Source organism: Somniosus microcephalus, chromosome 4 (genome assembly GCF_052327205.1).
Source record: "Somniosus microcephalus isolate GS21.2 chromosome 4, FLI_Smic_1.0, whole genome shotgun sequence".
Classification (NCBI taxonomy): Eukaryota; Metazoa; Chordata; class Chondrichthyes; order Squaliformes; family Somniosidae; genus Somniosus; species Somniosus microcephalus.
The window spans coordinates 273,527,025-273,545,810 of record NC_140990.1 but is presented as its reverse complement, the minus strand read 5'-3'; the positions used below and the strand labels follow the sequence as shown (position 1 = coordinate 273,545,810).

The 18,786-nt window shown below is 40.3% G+C and overlaps 1 protein-coding gene across 1 annotated transcript in view; it reads left to right on the top strand.

The window, feature by feature from the left end:
- The window catches only part of grb14 (growth factor receptor-bound protein 14), a 293,218-nt gene that overhangs the window by 882 nt on the left and 273,550 nt on the right, over positions 1–18,786 (top strand). The gene's annotated exons all lie outside the window — the stretch shown is intronic.

The window sequence follows — 18,786 nt, the reverse complement described above, 5'->3', positions numbered from 1 at the left end:
TTCAGCCTGGTGTCGTGGCAGCATTATTCAAAGCATTAAGAACTGTTTTGGGAACTGAATTTTTCCCCAAAAAACCTCCCCCAGGATGCAATAACGTGCTTTTAACTGTTTTGGCTGACAGCTTCTATATTTGTGTCACAATGTGGAGCAGAATAACTGACACATTATCCTCAACTATCTCTTGCAGATTGAAAGCTTGGCTTTTAGTAGTTTGTCCTTATTTATTATTTCCCAACCAGGAAACTAGAAGATTTGTGTTTTGGAGAGGCCATAGAATAAAAATCTTTAACTATTTCAAAAAACTTAGCTTTTTTAGAATGCACGAAGGAACTTCACATGATTAGCAGTGCATGGCTGTCAACCAAATATAACTAGTTGTTTCCTCTCTCTTCAATTTATATTCACTTTGTTCAAATTGTAGATTTTACCTTGTTTTATATTCAATGTGTTTGTGCTATTAGCTAGATGGGGTGGGAGAAGATCCATATATGCTCATCACAAGCTGTTTGTACTTTGTCTCCTTGGGGGTAAAATTCAACTTCTTGGTACAAAACAGTTGGTAGTGGATCAGCTACCTGTGATACATCTGTCCAATTTTCCTTCCATTGAAGTCAATCTTAAGTTTGGTTAGAGATTGTGTAATGCGAGGCACCTTGCATCTAAAGGGTCTCCAAAGATGAAATTCTTTAAATTTACCTGAATTTTATTTGCGTGGTATGCAATATATTGAGAAGCAACTATTGCTTATGTTAAGACTGTGGCTTTATCATATATGAAGTTTTTAATTGTGTGCAGAACAAGTGGCTGTTTGCTCACTTATTTGTGGGGTGGGTGGTGTTTGAAGAAAGAAATCCTCATGGAAATGCAAGTTGAAGAGATGTTGAAGGCCATTAACTTAAATGGTATTTGTGATGTTGACTTACACCTTCATTCCATGATTCTTCTCTGGCTGGTAGGATTTGGAAACTGAAGTTAATGCAACAAGACTGGAACCTATTATGTCATCAAGCTCAACTTGGAAAATCTAAAGACCTTATTACAAATTACTTTAGTGCCACAAGTATATTTTTAAATATTTAGATAAGGTTTTCGTGACTTTTTTGCAAAGATGAAAGGGAACTATGATTTTTAAAAAGTAGTATTACATGTTAAACACTTCTTTCCCCACTCCATCATACACGAGTGAATAATAAATTAAGTGCCTTATTTAATCTCTGGTATGGTGCAATAAGTTATATGTAATATTTTAATAGGCACTTTCAATGGTGGTAATGTAAATCATTTCAAAGTAAGGTGCTTGGCTGATACAAATCTAAAGGGGGGTGTTGTAACTATGTTTATATATTTAAAAAAAAGCATAGCAATTGTACTTTTATCACATAGGTAACGATGTAATATTACAAAAGCATACTTCAGTATTTATGGCAAGACACTGTTCAGCTCTGCCAGATAACTGAAAGATGGTCTCTTTATCCAATATGCTTCTAGCAGTTAACCTATTCTGAACTGATTCTTTTGAGGCAGATTCATATTGTACCTTGTGTGTTTTCATTTCGGTACACAATTGTACAAGATGTATAACAATGTAGCTTGTTGCTCTGTAGCAGGAACAATCATTTCACACTTAAACACTGGACACTTCTAACTTTTTTTATTTGGTTCAAACTGGGGTTACTGTTATAGGAACAGCTATTGTATCTGCTGCAGTAGTTAATTGTTTACTGGCCACCTCCTCACAAATGGAGTGCTTTTAGACAGGTCTTCAGTATTTAGTCTTTAACTGAATATTATCATTGTGTATACCATGTCTATGAATACACCATGATTGGGGGGCGGGGGGGAGATCAGTTAACCCAATAGACTTTAATCTTGTGCTATTTATAATATAACTTCAAATTGTTCTTCCATTACTGGCATCACTGACTTGTTATCACCATTACTTCACCCTAGTGTGTAGCAATGCTATTTTTAAATGCAGCTTAAGTTTTGAAGCATCAAGTCTAATGATACTGTTGGGTGTTTTAAACAATTCATGCAGACACAGTGTGGGGAAAATGCATATCCACTATTTCACTTTGCTGAAATCCTATTGACAAGCAGTGCTATTGTAGGAGTTAATTTGCAAAAAGAATATGATCTTGGTGGCTTGTCCATGAAAGCAATAAGTTGCCATCATACAAAGTCTGTTTATCCCTTCAATTTTAAATATTGTATTTGCACCCATGAAGGGGCAAAATCAGCTGTGGGTGATGATAGAATATCTGTTTCTGTTGCTAGTGGTAAATTCTCCATGGCTCACTACATTGAAGATTTGTGTTGGGATAGTGTGGAAAAAGATTGTCATGTGCTTGTGTTTTTTGTCATTGGCTGCTGAAGATACCAGCTTTGGTTCAGTAGCACTCTTGCCTCTGAGTCAGAAGGTCATGGGTTCAATTCTCCCTCTAGAACAGTACTGCAGGGGAGCACTTCACTGTCAGGTGTCATCTTTAGAATGCAACCTATCTGCCTCTCGTGAATATAAAAGATCTCAACGCTATTCAAAGAGCAGCAAGGGAGTTCACATGACCAAGCTATCCATTTATCCCCCTCAACACCACTAAAACAGTTAAATTGGTCAATTTATCCCATTGCTGCTGGTGGGACCATGTGCCTATTCCGCAACATCGGCAGTGACTACACTTCAGAAGTAATTAATAGGCTGTGAAATGCACTATATAAATGGAAGTTCTTTCTTTAAAGGAGGCGATACTAACATTGAAAATATCAATGAAGTTATCTACAAAAATGGGGTTTTAGAATGATGGGCACAAGGTGGTACCTTTTTCTTAGTTTAAAAAAAAATCTTCCACATTTCTATAATTTTTATACATAAATTCAATTTATAGCATGGAAGAACTCTTTGGTCTCCTTCTAAGGACATGGGAAAACTTAGCTATAATGTTTTCCCCCTAATGAAATGTGTATATAAACATATTTTACACTTAAAATACAAGTTAAATGCACTACAAGCTATTCAAATTATGGTAATTAAAATATTTTTCCTATCAAATTTCCACTTTGCTGTTTGTTGCTTACTTCAAATTATTTGATTGGCTCACCGCCACCTTCTCGAGGGCAATAAATGTTGGCCTTGCCAGCGATGCCCACATCCCATGAACGAATAATAAAAAAAACTGACAGTTCAACTCCTATCCTAAAACTGCTTCAAATCCTATCCTAAAACTGCTTCAAATTATCAGCCTACATGGTCTACATTGTAGAAACCTGTGGAAAAACATATAAAACCCCATGTTCATATCTAGTGTCTATAATTCTTAGTGCAATTCTTTCCCTCCTTGTGGATAAGATTTGAATAGGGCAGATTTTAGATGGTTAAGAAGTGAGCTAGGGACTAGATCAACAATGGGATATTTGTTGAAAGGAGATTGCAAAATTGTTATATTTACTTTTTAAGAATGCTGTGGAGAAAATTGGAAGTTAGAAACAAACTAACCTTGAAGAGGGCAAATGGGGCGTACAAATGATTAAAATAAGAGGGATTAGAAAAGCAGAGGGTGTGTGAGGGGAGAATCTCAAAATTAAAGAACAGTGAAGTTTTCAGTAAAAAGAGAATTGTTAAAAGATAAGCAGGAGTTGGTGGAGATACAAAACAAGTACTGTGTTTAATAGAAGTATTAGGGCAGTTAGTTAAGCTTGAGGGCAAAGTGCTTGTACAATAATCCAGAGGGAAATGAAGGAAGAAATAGTGGAAACCTCAAATTATATTCCGGGATTCTATTGAGTGGATTGGTGACGAAGGACTAGATTGGCCAATGTAATCACTTTCAGAAAAGGGGGACTGAACTAACCTGGGTAACTACAAACCAGTGATTTTTAACATCTGAAGATAAAATTGCTAAATATCTAACCAGAGAAAAGTAATTGGAAGTAGCCAACACTGATTTCACAGAGGGAAATTGTGCTCGACAAACCTGAGTATTTTGAGGCGGTGATGTACATGACGGATGGGGGAAATAGTGGATGTGGTGTACATGGACTTAGAGAGCTTTTGACAAGTTACCACACAGGAGACTTATTGAAGATTAAGGAGTATGGAATTAGGGAGGGTAGAAAATTGGATTTCAAAATTGTTAGAAAAGAAACAACTGAGTAGATGTTAAGGACTGTTTCTTGGTAGTAGATAGTGGTGTCCCACAAGGATCTCTTGACTGTTTCTGTTCGCTCTGATTTTTGGGCTAGTGAGTTGTGTCCATATTTGCAGACGATACTGAAATAGGAGGCATAGTAAATAATTCTGGGGGCCACAAGAAGCTGAGGGAGATATTCTGATAAAATGGTCAAATAAGCGACAGGTGGAATTTAAGGTCTTAAAAATGTTTAAGTAATGATTATACTTTTTGGCTGGGAATGGCTGGAGCTGACTGGAGAGCAGAGGGATTTGGCATTCAGCATCATGACATTAAAAGCAGCACATCAAGTGGAACAACCCTTATTTAAAAAGAAACCAGTTAATGGCATACTGGATTTTTAGAATATAAAACTTGATGAATGGTGAAACTATATACAGTAAAGCCTTATTTAGACTTCAATTACAGTACCATGTGCTGTTTTGAGCTTCACACTATAGAAAAGATGTAGTTTTCATTATAATTACAGGGTGTTAGTAATAGACTTCAAATTGTCTGCCAGTTTTTTTTTATGCTGAAATCTCAAAAATTACAATGTTATTTTGCTTTGAAGTGCTTTTGTTTTTTTTTTTAAAAACTCGCTGATACAAGTTGAGACAATAGAGGGTACAGTGCAGATTTTCTAGGATACTGCTTGCTATGAGGAAAGACAAATGGTGTGGTGGGTGGGATATACTGGGCTGTTTTCATTATAATTACGGGGTGTTTTTAAAATGAAGGGATAGGACCCTGTAGACAGAAACAAACTAGTAACTAAAACAAGGACACTTAAGGGACTAAAACAAGGACATAGAGGTAGATTAAATGCAAGATATTTAGGACAGAGAAAGTGAAACTTTGGTTTACACAAATGGTTGATGGGTTGTGGCATGCACAATTGGAATTAGTACTTTGAAGCAGTGTCTATGGCAACATTTAATAAGTTAGGTGGTTTATGTATGTGGGGATATGGGAGCGGAGTGGGGATATGGGAGCAGTGCGGCTGCTTGTGTGGGGGATAGACACCAACATGGACTAATTGGGACAAACTTCCTTTTCTACTTTGTTATTTCTGTGCAAGAGTTCTTCCATTGCCAGCAGTTTAGCATTATACAACTCCACTCCCCCACTATCCAAGCTGGATGAGAGTTTTATGGTCTCAAAATGAATAATGCAGTAAACATTGGGGGGGGGGGGGTGGGTGTGTGTCAGAGCAGTTTCTAAAAATTATGACCACATTTTAAGAGGAGGAAGATGCAACTTCACACATCTCCCAGCAGGTAAGTGTTTAAAACAAAAAAACCCTGGAGCCATGTTTTGATTTCTTCCTCTTTCCCCTGCACACCCTGTAGAAATGTAAGTAATAAAAACAAATGTATGCCTTGGTACCTTCCTCTTGAAATATTCAATGCGAACAGTCTAACCAGGAAATAACAGTCCACCTTAACAGTTTCAGTTGAAGAACTTTCCAACTTGGTTTATACACTCAAAACCGGAGGGAGGGAAAAAAAATGCTGATGGTGCTTTTAAACACCAGAATAGAAAGTATTGGGCTTTCACCTTTCTCAGACACTGCTCTGTAACAATCTAATTACTGAATAGTAATAGACTTCAAATTGTCATTGCCAGAGTTTTTTTAATGCTGAAATCTTAAAATAAATTACAATGTTATTTTGCTTTGAAGTGCTTTTAATAAAAAAAAACTCTCGCTGATACAAGTGTTGCTTTGCAATGTGGACTGTGACTTCAGTCTATCCTGATAGTTTCAGAAGTGCGAGACTCTGGAAAACCTTGCTATGCATTGTGTTCTATACTCCTGCATAGCGCAGGCTCTGACCAGGTCATACTTAAAATTGCAATCATTACATCCGGTGTGACTGTGACAAAAATAAACTATCCCTCCTCGTTCTTCTCTACCTGTCTTTGACATGGTTAACCACTCCACCCTCCTCCAATGTCATCCAGATGGGTGGGACTGCACTCACCTGGTTCCATTCTTATCTATCTAATCATAGCCAGAGAATCGCCTGCAATGTTGCTCTTCCCGCTCCCTTATAGTTACCTCTGGTGTCCTCCGAGGATCTATCCTTGGTCCCCTACTATCTCTGCTACATGCTGCCCCTCCGAAAACGCAATTAGTTTCCACATGTACACTGACCACACCCTGCTCTACCTCACCACCACTTCTCTCGACCCCTCCACTGTCTCTAAATTGTCAGACTGCTTGTCCGACATCCAGTTCTGGAGGAGCAGAATTTTCCTCCAACTAAATATTGGGAAGACTGAAGCCATTGTCTTCGGTCCCTGCCGCAAACTCTGTTCCTAAGCCATCAACTCATCCCTCTCCCTAGCATCTGTTTGAGTCTGAACCAGACTGTTTGCAACCTTTGTCATATTTGACCATGAAATGAGCTACCAATCAGACATCCATGCCATCACTAAGACGGCCTATTTCTACCTCCGTAACATCGCCCGCCTCGGCTCATCTGTTGCTGAAACCCTCATCCATGCCTTTGTTACTTCCAGACTTGCTATTCCAATGCACTACTGGTTGGCTTCCCACATTCTTCCCTCTAAACTTGAGGCCATCCAAAACTCTGCTGCCATGTCCTAACTCCTGTTCACCCATCACCCCTGTGCTCGCTGACCTACAGTGGCTCCAGGTTAAACATCGCCTCTTTTTAAAAAAAATTCTCATCCTTGTTTTCAAATCCCTCCATGGCTATTCCCCTTCCTGTCTCGCTAATCCCCTCCAGCCCCACAACGCCCCCCCACCACCCCTGAGATATCTGTGCTCCTCTAATTCTGGCCTCTTGAGCATCACTGATTTTAATCACTCAACCATTGGTGGCTGTGTCCTCAGTTGGCAAGGCCCTACGCTCTGGAATTCCCTCTCTACCTCCTTTCAAGACACTCCTTAAAATCTACCTCTTGACCAAGCTTTTGTTCATCTGCCCTAATTTCTCCTTATGTGGCTTGGTGCTGAGTATTGTTTTATAATACTCCGGTGAAGAGCCTTGGGACATTTTACTATGCTAAAGGCACTATAAATCGTTTGGATTCTACTTGCATAATAGGACACTGATTTTTTAAAAAGGGCCTATCATTTGAGTCAGGCGGTCGCTTTGGACACCTGGTGGATGGCCTCTTTTGATATGGTTGCATCGCGGTTAACATGGCAATAAGGCTACCGACCCCATGTGAGACCATTCACCCCAGGCGAGTGCACTCAATCGACCCAGTTTAGAGCTTTGGTTTAAATTTTTTTTTTTTTTTTTTTAAGATCAGAAGATTGCAAGAGTTTAAAGGTCTGAAGTGAGACAAGTTGTTTATTAGATGAACTTTTCCTTGGGTGTTGGGTTCTGTGACTTTCCCCAGATTTGGCAGCAACATTAAAGTGTTGGATGAATTTGGGTTTTATTATAGAGTTGTGGAGCGCCAAAGTGTTTGCTATGAAAGAGAAAGGTGAGCTACTTGGAGGAAGCTTTAGCAATTGAGTTGAGGTCTATTTGGTTAGAGAAGATGGCAAGGTCAAGAATATTGACAGGACGGAGTGTGGATTAAGAGGTAGTTAAAAGGTAGTAATTGGTTAGGCTTGGGAATATAGGAACAGGAGTTGGGCATTTGGCCCATCAACTCTGTTACATTTTTGTTAACTGTAGCAGCTCTATCTTTCTAATCCCATTGCTTGCCTTTTCACCATTTCCTTTTTATATCTTGCCTCCCCAGTTAAGTATCTCCTTTTTTAAACAGCAATTTATTTTTGCATGTATAGTTTTATGGGCATTGTGTTCCATATTCTTGCAATTTTGTGAAGTTGTTTCCTTGACCTTGCTTACATTTGGTATAACTTAAATTCAAACATTATGTTCCCTATAAGGGGGAACAATTCTTGCTATTCACCCTCATCAATTTCCTTCATTATTTTTAAATGTCTCTAAGAATAGCTTTAACCTTGTAAGAGATATAAAGGTTTTTTTTTGAAAGTCTGTTTCTTTTCATCATTGTCCTTTTTGAATAGTATGGAGCAAATGAAGATTTACTAGTTTAGCCATTTCTGAGGGGTTGAGAGTGATCTTTGCATTATGAAATCATTTTAAAGTAGTCCTCAACAGTAAGTTACAAGGTGAGTGGAGGGTGATGTTGCAGTGGGAGAGGGCAGAATCCCTTAATTCATGGAAAGATGACTCCGCTTCGGCACCAATAGGAAACTAGTTAGCCATAAATATAGCTTTGGTGGGAGGGCAACATTATTTTGATGTAAATAGTGCCAGATTTTACAGTATTGAATTTTAAAATTACTCCTCATAGGCTTGCTATTCTTTTAATGTTGCATAAAAAGTCAAGATTTAGGGTACAAGTTTCTTAAGAGCCAGAAACTCTAATACAGCTTTTAAATGTTTGGTATAGCTGTCTGTTCTGGAGAAGAAATTTAAGATCCACATTTGTTATTTGTGTGGGACTGGAGTCATAGACCAGACCGGGTAGAGGTGACTGGTTTCCTTCCCTTAAATATATTAGCGAGCCAGTTGGGTTTTTATGACGGTGTGCTAGCTTTTATGGTCATTTTTTCTTTTCTGTGGCAAGCCCATAAATGACCAGATTAATTTTCACAACTTGCCACAGTGAGATTTGAACTCACCCTAAAGTATTTACAGCACAGAAACAGGCTATTTGGCCTAACAGGCCCATGCCAGTGTTTATGCTCCATATGAGCTCTAACCCCATCATCATATCCTTCTATTCCTTTCTCCTTAATGTGCTTACCTAGCTTCCCCTTAAATGCATCTATGCTATTTGCCTCAACTACTCCTTGTGGCAAGTTCCACATTCTAACCACTCTAGGTGGAGGTTTCTCCTGAATTCTCTATTGGATTTATTAGTGACCATCTTATATTTATGGCCCCAAGTTCTGGTCTCGCCTGCAAGTGGAAACATCTTCTGTTTACCCTATCAAACCCTTTCATAACTCTGCACAGTATTCTAGGTGTGGTCTCACCAAAGCCCTATATAATTGCAGCAAGACTTCCTTGCTCTTAAATACCAACTTCCTTGCAATAAAGGCTAACATACCATTTGCCTTCCTAATTGCTTGCTGTACCTGCATGTAACTTTGGGATGGCATGAGTATCTGAAAGGCACTACGTAAATGCAAATGATTTTCTTTTAGAACATGGCTTAACTCTTCAACTGTTGGATAGTGGGTGTAGTGGCGCTTCGTAATTTCCAAACATGCAGCCACTGAGCTTTGAGGCCTTTAACAATGAGTAGACGCGTGTCGAAATAAAACGTTCCAAAACGTAACTTTGTCTTTAAACTGTTTACTGTAACACCTTACAAACAGAATTACAAAGCAAAACACGTTTAAACGAACACGGTCAAAAACTGTATTGCTCCAGCCATCAAAGCCTTTACTCCAGCCATCAAAGCCTTTACCTTCTCTCTAGCCTCGTGGAGCTTGAACTGTAAAATGGCTGGATACCATGTGACAAGCTTAAGGACTGTACCATTGTAGCAAGAATAAAGGGGGTATCTCAGACTATACTAGAACAAGAAAATAGGGGGTTTCTCAATACAATAAGTCAGTCAGGTAAATTAACTTCTATTTAACCAATATTTTAAAGTATTTTCTTTCTTAACCTTTCATGACTCTTACAGTGGGAATATGGGATATACGCTGGAATTTTATACAAATGCTGTTACGCTTGTATATGTAAATAAATTGTGGTTGGGAGAAAAACAAATTTGCCTAATGCTGCCCCCAGGTGTTGAGCCTACAGCATTCTACTTGTATAAACCTCTTATGGTAAATTCCCAACATGAACAAAGTTCCCTGTAATTTTTTTGGGGCCTTTAAGGGGCTGCACAGGCTATTAAAAATACCGTGCATGTGTGGTTTTTACATTGAAAATCCGGCTGTGTGGGTTCCCTGGAGCGCTGCACAGCTTAAAGGGAATGTTGAACATGAGTACAGTGTCTTGGAAGCAGTACAGATTCACCAGAATGTTACCGGGGCTCCAAGGGTTAGATTATGAAGGGAGATTACATAAACTAGGCTTTTATCCCCTGGAATATAGAAGACTTAAGAGGCGATTTGAGATTTTTAGGATTTTGAAAGGAATGATGGGCAGATAGAGAAACTTTGTCTGCTGTTGGGGGAGTGTCGGACAAGGGGATGTAACCTTAAAATCAGAGCCAGGCTATTCAGGAGAGAAGTTAGGAAACACTTCATCACACAAAAGGTGGTAGAAGTGTGGAACTCTCTCCTGCAGAAGGAGGCCAGAATTCTGGCATAGGTGTGCCAGTCTGGAATATCCCCCCCCCATCTTGACCTGTGCATACTTTGGTGGGGTCAGCACTGGAGACTATGGTGGGCACATCCTGTGCCTGTGGATTTTTAGTCCCCACATCTTTCATCCCAAAGGTACAGAAAGTGAAACCTTCATATTACTATATCGACAATTGTGTTCACTAGCTGCATAGAGTTACGGAGATAAAAAGTTTCAAAACCTGAAATATTTGTTTTGGGGGGGGGGGGGGGTGCGGCTGGCAGCTAAAAGGTGGATTTTCCAGTTGTACTTGATTCTAAAAGCACTCAGCAGTTTTTGCATAACCTGGCTGTCTGCCTGTATTGGGTATCTTTTGGAACATTCAAGGGGATTCACCACCACACTTGGTCAGTGCGGTACAGCTGGCTCATCTTGGGCTGCCTGGAAGGTAGGGAGGCTCAAGGCTGTTGTCCATTATGCTTCTGGGGTGGGGGGTGGTGGCTGGTATGGTGTGTGGAGGAGAATTGTTGATTACTGTTAATTTTGGTAGGAAAAAATTATCCACTTTTTTGCTTGAAAGTGGGTTTGTCTTGTCATTCTCATAACTTCTGTACTGGTGGTCTAGTGTTTCTCCTTGATGTTTCTAATTTCAGGCTTGGCTTGTTTTTTGCTTTTTATCATATTTGCTTTTGTTCTAGCTTGTATAGTGTGCACTTAAACAGCTCGCTCTTTGAGCAAAATTGGGAAGACAGTAAATTAGAACAAGGTAAGGAACATAGATTGAATCAAAAGGAAGCAAAATGAATAAGAAACTGACAGCAGCCAATCCCAGGTACCCAGTCCCACAAACAAGATGAACCAATTTTTGTGCTCTTGGTCTTTTGCTCTCAAGACTTAATAATTGTTAACTTTCTTTCTTGGCCCTTTTATTAAAGGCGGTGTTAAAATATTTCCAGGTGGATCCTGATCCCAAGTGGTGGGGAGACTGAAATTTACTTTGTCCAAGGGGACTGAAGTTCAAGCTAGGCAGATTGTATCTGCATGATTTCATGAGTACTGGCTCTGCTATAATTATTTCAAAAAACCTACTTGTCTTCAGTCATGTGTGATGAGTTTGAGAACTCCGATTGGTGCAGGGTCACCCAGGATCCAGAACTCTCAACGGTATCCTAATAGACGCGTGTGAAGTATAAATACCAGCACAGACTGGTTGGTTGTTTCTGTGCTGCATATTCTTTTTAATTCTACGTAATAGGGAATTGCAGAGCCAAAGCTTAATGACTGAAAATTGTGACTGGGTTGAATGTACTAAATGGCCCCATTAGAATGCCACCTGGAGGCATCCGAGGCTTAATTTACCATTAGAGGCAACTTGCGTGGAAATCCCCAAAAGGAATGCCGATTAGTTACAGGATGGTAACATTTTTTTATATATATTAATGGGCTAAATAGTTTCTTGATTTGAAATCTTAAGTATCAAATTTGTAGCCTAGTTCATTTCAACAAGTAGGCTTACTTTTAAAATCCAAAATACATAATTCTGCACTTCAGTACATTGTCTGTCTGTTTGATTATAACCTTTCCTATTGAACCATGGTATCTGTCGTAGTTCAAGGGCAACCAGCACCTTTTCACTATCTAGTGTGTTTTATATTCCAGTTTCTCAACGCTTGCTTTGTGTGTCATGTGCCACAAATAAGGGATACCACAAAAATATTCAAGTGCACTGACTTGACTTTATCGTGGGATGCAGCTGCTCTGGAGGAATTGCAACCATAAAATCTACCTGAGTAGTGCAATCGGCATTAGATTTATTTTGCCTGGCATTAGATTTATGTTGCCCTTCTCTGTTTCTATTGCTGTTATCCTTGGAAGTATGGCAGAGTGCAGATTGTATGCATGATTTCATAAGTACTGGCTCTGCTGTAATTTCTTGGGTTGGTCTCAATTATAATAATTTGATCTGTAAGTATTATAAATGCCTCTGGTTTGGAGCTTGCCTCTTTGGGTGTGGGAAATATTGTGCAGCAACAGGATTTAAAAACTAGCAGCTTAAAGGGACAGGCATCCTTGGTGCACACAGCCCTTGCTGCTTCTCTTTCTCTCTCCCCCCCCCCCCCCCCCCCCCCCCCAAAAACTGAAATCTTGTGACATTTGAGTAGGAGGGTAGAGAATCCCCAGGATCTCTAGCTGTGGAGGTGCAGCTGGAGGGGAAATCGGGCAGAGGAGGAGCCCCTATTTAGCACCAGGTAGTGCAGACCCGAAAGAGTTCTGTGTATGGACAGTGGAAGGAGGAAGCCAGGGCATGGCGTATGAATTGCAATACACCACATGCTCAGTGCAGGAAAACGCTAATAAACTCACTGGGTGAGGCAAAAAACGAGGAGCCGGCGGAAAAAAAAGTCCGCTAAATATATTTCTTTTGGAACATTTTCCTTTTACATCTGGAGTCTTGAATCAAATTTAGTCTAGGCAAATGGTATGAAAGTTTCTGTTCCATGATAGTTCTAAGGATCTGTAATAAAATCAGTTTGCATGGTCTTATCCTAGTACATTAGTAATTCCAAATTAATAGCACTGGACTGTTTCTAATTTGGCTCTAAATTGTCTGAGACCACAGGATGTTAAATGGAATGTTTGACTGGTACAGTTAACCCTAACTTCAGAAAAGCACCCTTGCACTGTGAATGAAGGGCTGTGCTGACTCCAACATGACAAAAGGAGATGGGGAGGAGGGGGTATATACCATTCTCCAGAATCCTCTCCTTTGGGTAAGCATGAGAATCCCTTGACTTCAAATACACAAAATAATCTCTTGTAGATTGTCCAATGTAGATCTTGAGGCTTTAATTTCTAGTGGTAATTTGGATAAGACGCCAGCTTCTCAAATCCCACTCTTCACTGTTGCTTCTGTTCTGAAGCTGACATGCCACCTGTTGGTTGCAATATTGTTGGCCTTCATGTCAACTGCTATGTTCAGAAGGAGAGGAAATAGCACATATTTTACTAATATTGGAATGATTGACCATAGTAGGTAACAAGTGTCCCAAAATGTGGCCATTATACAATAAACTTTTGGTGCAGGTTATGTTGGGTGGGCTCCAGCATCGACCATTCAATATTAAATAGTACATAATTGTAGTGGATGTGCCTTTAAGTCAGAACTACTTTTACAGCTCCTGTATACTGTAGTACCGGCAGTGACCACTGTACCCCCAGTCTAGAGATTACCCTCCTCCAGTAAAGACCTGTTATTTGTTAATGTACAGCATCCGTGTGATTATTTATCCATTGAACCATGGATCTAACAATGATCTCTGTAAACCAGAATTAAATTGTCTTCATTCGGTGCAGGCTCGAGGGGCTAAGTGGCCTACTCCTTGTTCCTAAGATGCTTGCATTCTGACAGCCTTTAAATTTGGAATTTAAAAAATAGCTAGTATCAGTGATGGCAACCATGAAACTACCAGATTGTCAGAAAAACCCATCTGGTTTACTAATGTCCTTTTTAGGGAAGGAAATCTGACGTCCTTACCCAGTCTGGCCTATATCTGACTCCAGACCCACAGCAATGTGGTTGACACTTAACTGCCCTCTGAAATGGCCTAGCAAGCCATTCAGTTGTACCAAACCGCTACGACAGTCAGCACTGCGAGTACCTTCACCACAGGGACTGCAGTGGTTCAAGAAGGTGGCTGACCACCACCTTTTCGAGGGCAATTAGGGATGGGCAATAAATGCCGGCCTTGCCACAATGCCCACATCCCATGAACGAATAAAACAAATATAATGAAATTGCAAATAATGTACCCAAAGAAATGACTATCATAATTACAGAAAAATGAAATACTGTAGTTAATACTTTCAAGGAAGAGAGCTTGCTCTGAAATTAGGCCTGAATAGATTAACGTGAAAGAGACCCACAGCACTAATAAAATGGAGATAGGATTTAGAAATTGTTAGCTGCATCTCGCTCTTTAACAATGATATGAAAATTCAATCCTCACTGGGGGGGGGGGGGGGGAAACAATTCTAGGTTCAGGTCCTGCATAATTGAATAAGGAAGTAGTACACTCCTTCCTGATTGTCAAGAGATTAAGAAGGGTTTCCCAAATCCAGCCAGTTTTGGTATATTTATAACTAACACACAGCCTATTTCTTTTAATGCCCTTCTTGGAATAATGTGACATTTTTTGGCTTTAATCCCATTAGTTTATTGTGGTAAACCACGTTCACTATCGTATCACTGTTAGTAGTTAGCACTGTTCACCACTGTTCGTTATAACTGTATCACTGACCACTATTGTATCACGGTACGAGGTCGCCTCTTGCCACACTGCTATACCTGGGATGACCACTGCCGACTCCGCCTTGGCTCCACCCACCAGGCCAGGTATAAAGGTGAGCGACTGGCTGGTATTCCTCCTGCTTGGATCGGATCACCCACGAGAGTGGGCTCTGTTATTTAGTCAATAAAAACCTTTAGTCACCTTCGTAACTCTTCGCCTTTATTGGAGGAATTGATAGGTATATCATTTATCAATTATGTTTTTTTGTTTATCCTAACTCTTGTGAATTTCTCTTTTATAGTGTCTAGTTACCTTTTTAAACAAGTGACTCTTTGTGCAAGTGTTCTTGTAGCAATTGAAGCATCAATTTTGAAAGGGTGGGCGGAGGTGCTGAGGTGTGAAAGGAGGTACTTTTCCCACAAAGGTGTGGGAAAGTGAATGCAGTTGTTGCCAAGCTTTTGTCACATTGCTCCTAATTTGCTAAAGAGCAGTTTGAGAGACTGAAGTAGGTCTACCTACTCACAGAAAACAAAATAGTCTCAAAACAAAATGGCTTTGGTTAAAATATGTCAAGTGACTGAAGTCTACAGGATCAGAACTAAACTCTCAAAATTGCTTTACTTTGTTTCTTTGTTTTTAAATCTCTTGTTAAAAGGGTGGCTGCTGCAATTGTTTTAAATAAGTGGATATTAAATTTCCCCTTCCTTGTCTGCTGTTTTAATAAATCTATTGTTCCTTGCTTTCTTACAGTGCCCTCTATTGGTTATCCACTTGCACTCCAGCTTGTGAAAGCTAGAATAAAAGACAAAAATCCCTTTGCCAAAAAATCCCTTTAATTCAACAAATCAGAAAAGAAGAATTTTTTTATGGTTGCAACAAAAACTGGCATTTATATAGTACTTTTTGAAGCAGACACCACCCCTTCACAGATGGGCATAAGGAAAATAAATGTTCCAGGAAAGGGAAGATAGGAGTGACCAAAGGCTTGAAAATGTGTTTGAGAAGATTATCAAAGGATGAGAGGCAGAAAAGTATAGGGAGGCAGTTTCGGGGAGTTGGACCCAGGCAGCTGAAGGCTGTCAGAGGTCAGTCTGGGACATATGGGTGTATTATGTCATGTGGACAAAGGGAGTACAGCGAGGAAATCATTGGATTCTGGAGGTGGTGAAGCAGGGGATATAGGCAGGTAATAGAATCATAGAATGGTTACAGCACAGGAGTCCATTTGGCCCGCCGAGCTCGTGCCAACACTCTGCAAGAGCACTTCAGCTAGTCCCACTCCCCTGCCCTTTCCCTGTAGACCTGCAAAATCTTTTTCCTTAAGGTACTTGCCCAATTGCCCAATTAGGTTGATTGGCTATGATAAATTGACCCATAGTGTTAGGGGGATTAAATACGTGGGGTTACGGGGATAGGGTGGGATATGTGTTGGTGTAAGGGTTACGGGGATCGGGTGGGATATGTGTCGGTGCAGGCTCGATGGGCCGAAATGGCCTCTATCTGCACTGTGGGGTTTCTGTGATCTGTGAATTTCCTCTTGAAAGCCATGATTGAATCTGCCTCCACCACCCTTTCAGGCAGTGCATTCCAGATCCTAACCACTCACTGCGTAAAAAAGTTTTTCCTCAGGTCACCTTTGGTTCTTCTGCCAATGACCTTCAGTCTGTGTCCTCTGGTTCTCAATCCTTCCACCAATGGTAACAGTTCCTCTCTAGCTGCACTGTCTCGACCCCTCATGATTTTCAACACCTCTATCAAATCTCCTCTCAAACTTCTCTGCTTTAAGGACAACAACTCCAGCTTTTCTAGTCTATCCACATAACTGAAGGTTCTCATCCTTGGAATCATTCTTGTAAATCTTTTCTGTACCCTCTCTAAGGCCTTCACATCCTTCCTAAAGTACGGTGCCCAGAATTGGGCACAATACTCCAGTTGAGGGCCAACCAGTGTTTTATAAAGGTTGTTCATCATTTCCTTGCTTTTGTACTCTATGCCTCTATTTATGAAGCCCAGGATCCCGTATGCTTTTTTAACCGCTTTCTCAGCTTTCCCTGTCACCTTCAATGATTTGTGCACATATACCCCCAAGTGTCTCTGTTCATGCGTCCCTTTTAGAATTGTACCCTTTTGTTTATATTGCTTCTCCTTGTTCTTCCTATCAAAATGCATCACTTTGCACTTTTCTGCGTTAAATTGCCACGTGTCTGCCCATTCCACCTTTCTCTTCTTGAAGTCGATCACTATCCTCTTCACTGTTCACTATACTTCCAGGTTTTGTCAGCTGCAAAGTTTGAAATTGTGCCCTGTATACCCAAGTCTAAGTCATTAGACATATCAAGAAAAGCAGCGGTCCTAGTTTTGACCCCTGGGGAGCACCACTGTATATCTTCCTCCAGTCCGATTAAACAACCGTTCACTACTGTTTCTTGTCACTTAGCCAATTTCATATCCATGCTGTTGCTGTCCCTTTTTATTCCACAGGCTTCAACTTTGCTGACAAACCTATTGTGTGGCACTTTATCAAACGCCTTTTGGAAGTCCACGTACACCACATCAACCGCATTGCCCTCTCTGTTACCTCGTCAAAAAACTCAATTGAGTTAGTTAAACACGAGGAACAGCACCTCATCTTTCGATTGGGCACTTTACAACCTGACGGACTCAACATGGAGTTCAACAATTTCAGATAATAATTCCTGGCCCATTTTTCATGCAGTATGATTTTGCCATTCCCATTTGCAACATTTTCACAGCATGTTCTTTCAATTCATTCCTCCCCCCTCCCCCCTGCCGTCTCTGCACCTGCTTAAAATCTGTTACATTTCCAGCTTTTTCCAGTTCTGATGAAGGGTCCCAGACCTGAAATGTTAACCCTGTTTCTCTCTCCATGGATGTTGCCTGGCCTGCTGAGTATTTCCAGCATTTTCTGTAGTTAAACATGAGTTGCCTTTAACAAATCCATGATTGCTTTCCTTAATTAATCCACAATTGTCCAAGTGACTCTTAATTTTGCCACGGATTATTGTTTCTAAAAGCTTCCCACTACCGAGGTTAAACTGACTGGCCTGTAATTGCTGGGTTTATCCTTGCACCTTTTTGGAACAAAGGTGTAACATTTGCAATTCTCCAGTCCTCTGGCACCACCCCCATATCCAAGGAGGATTGGAAGATTGTGGCCAGTACCTCTAATTTCTCCCTTTACTTCCCTCAGCATTCTGATGTATCCCATCTGGTCCTGGTGACATATCTACTTTAAGTACAGCTAGCCTTTCCATTACCTCTTTAGCAATTTTTATCCCATCCAGTATCTCCACTAACTCCCCTTTAAGCATGATTTTGCAACTGTCTTTACCAAGGAAGAAGATGCTGCCAAAGTACTCTTTTTAGTACCTCAGCCATGCCTTCTGCTTCCATGCATCGGTCTCCATTTTGGTCCCTAATCGAGCTACCTGTTTACTATTTATATGCCTATAGAAGACTTTTGGATTCCCTTTTATGTTAGCTGCCTGTCTATTCTCATACTCTCTTTGTCCCCCTTCCTTTTTCACTTCCCCTCTGAACTTTCTTTCTTCAGTCTGATTCTCATTTTGCATTCTCAGCCTGACATCTATCATACGTGCCCTTTTTCTGCTTCATCTTTCTCTCTCTTGGCATCCAGGGAGCTGTGGCTTTGGTTGCCCTACCTTTCTCCCTCGTGGGAATGTATCTCGACTGTACCAGAACAATCTCCTCTTTAAAGTCAGCCCATTGTTCAATTACAGTTTTGCCTGCCAACCTTTGATTCCAATTTACCCGGGCCAGATCCATTCTCAGCCCACTGAAATTGGCCTTCATTCAATTAAGTATTTTTACTCTAGATTGCTCCCTGTCCTTTTCCATAGTTAGTCTAAACCTTATAAAATCTTATGTGATTACTGTTCCCTTAATAATAATAATTCAACTTTATTGTCATTGTACAATGCACAAGTACATGAACAACAAAATGTGACCTTGCAAGCTCCCATGAGTCCAGTACAAATAACATTAACATTAAACGTAAATAGCACCGTCCTGGGAGAAGCA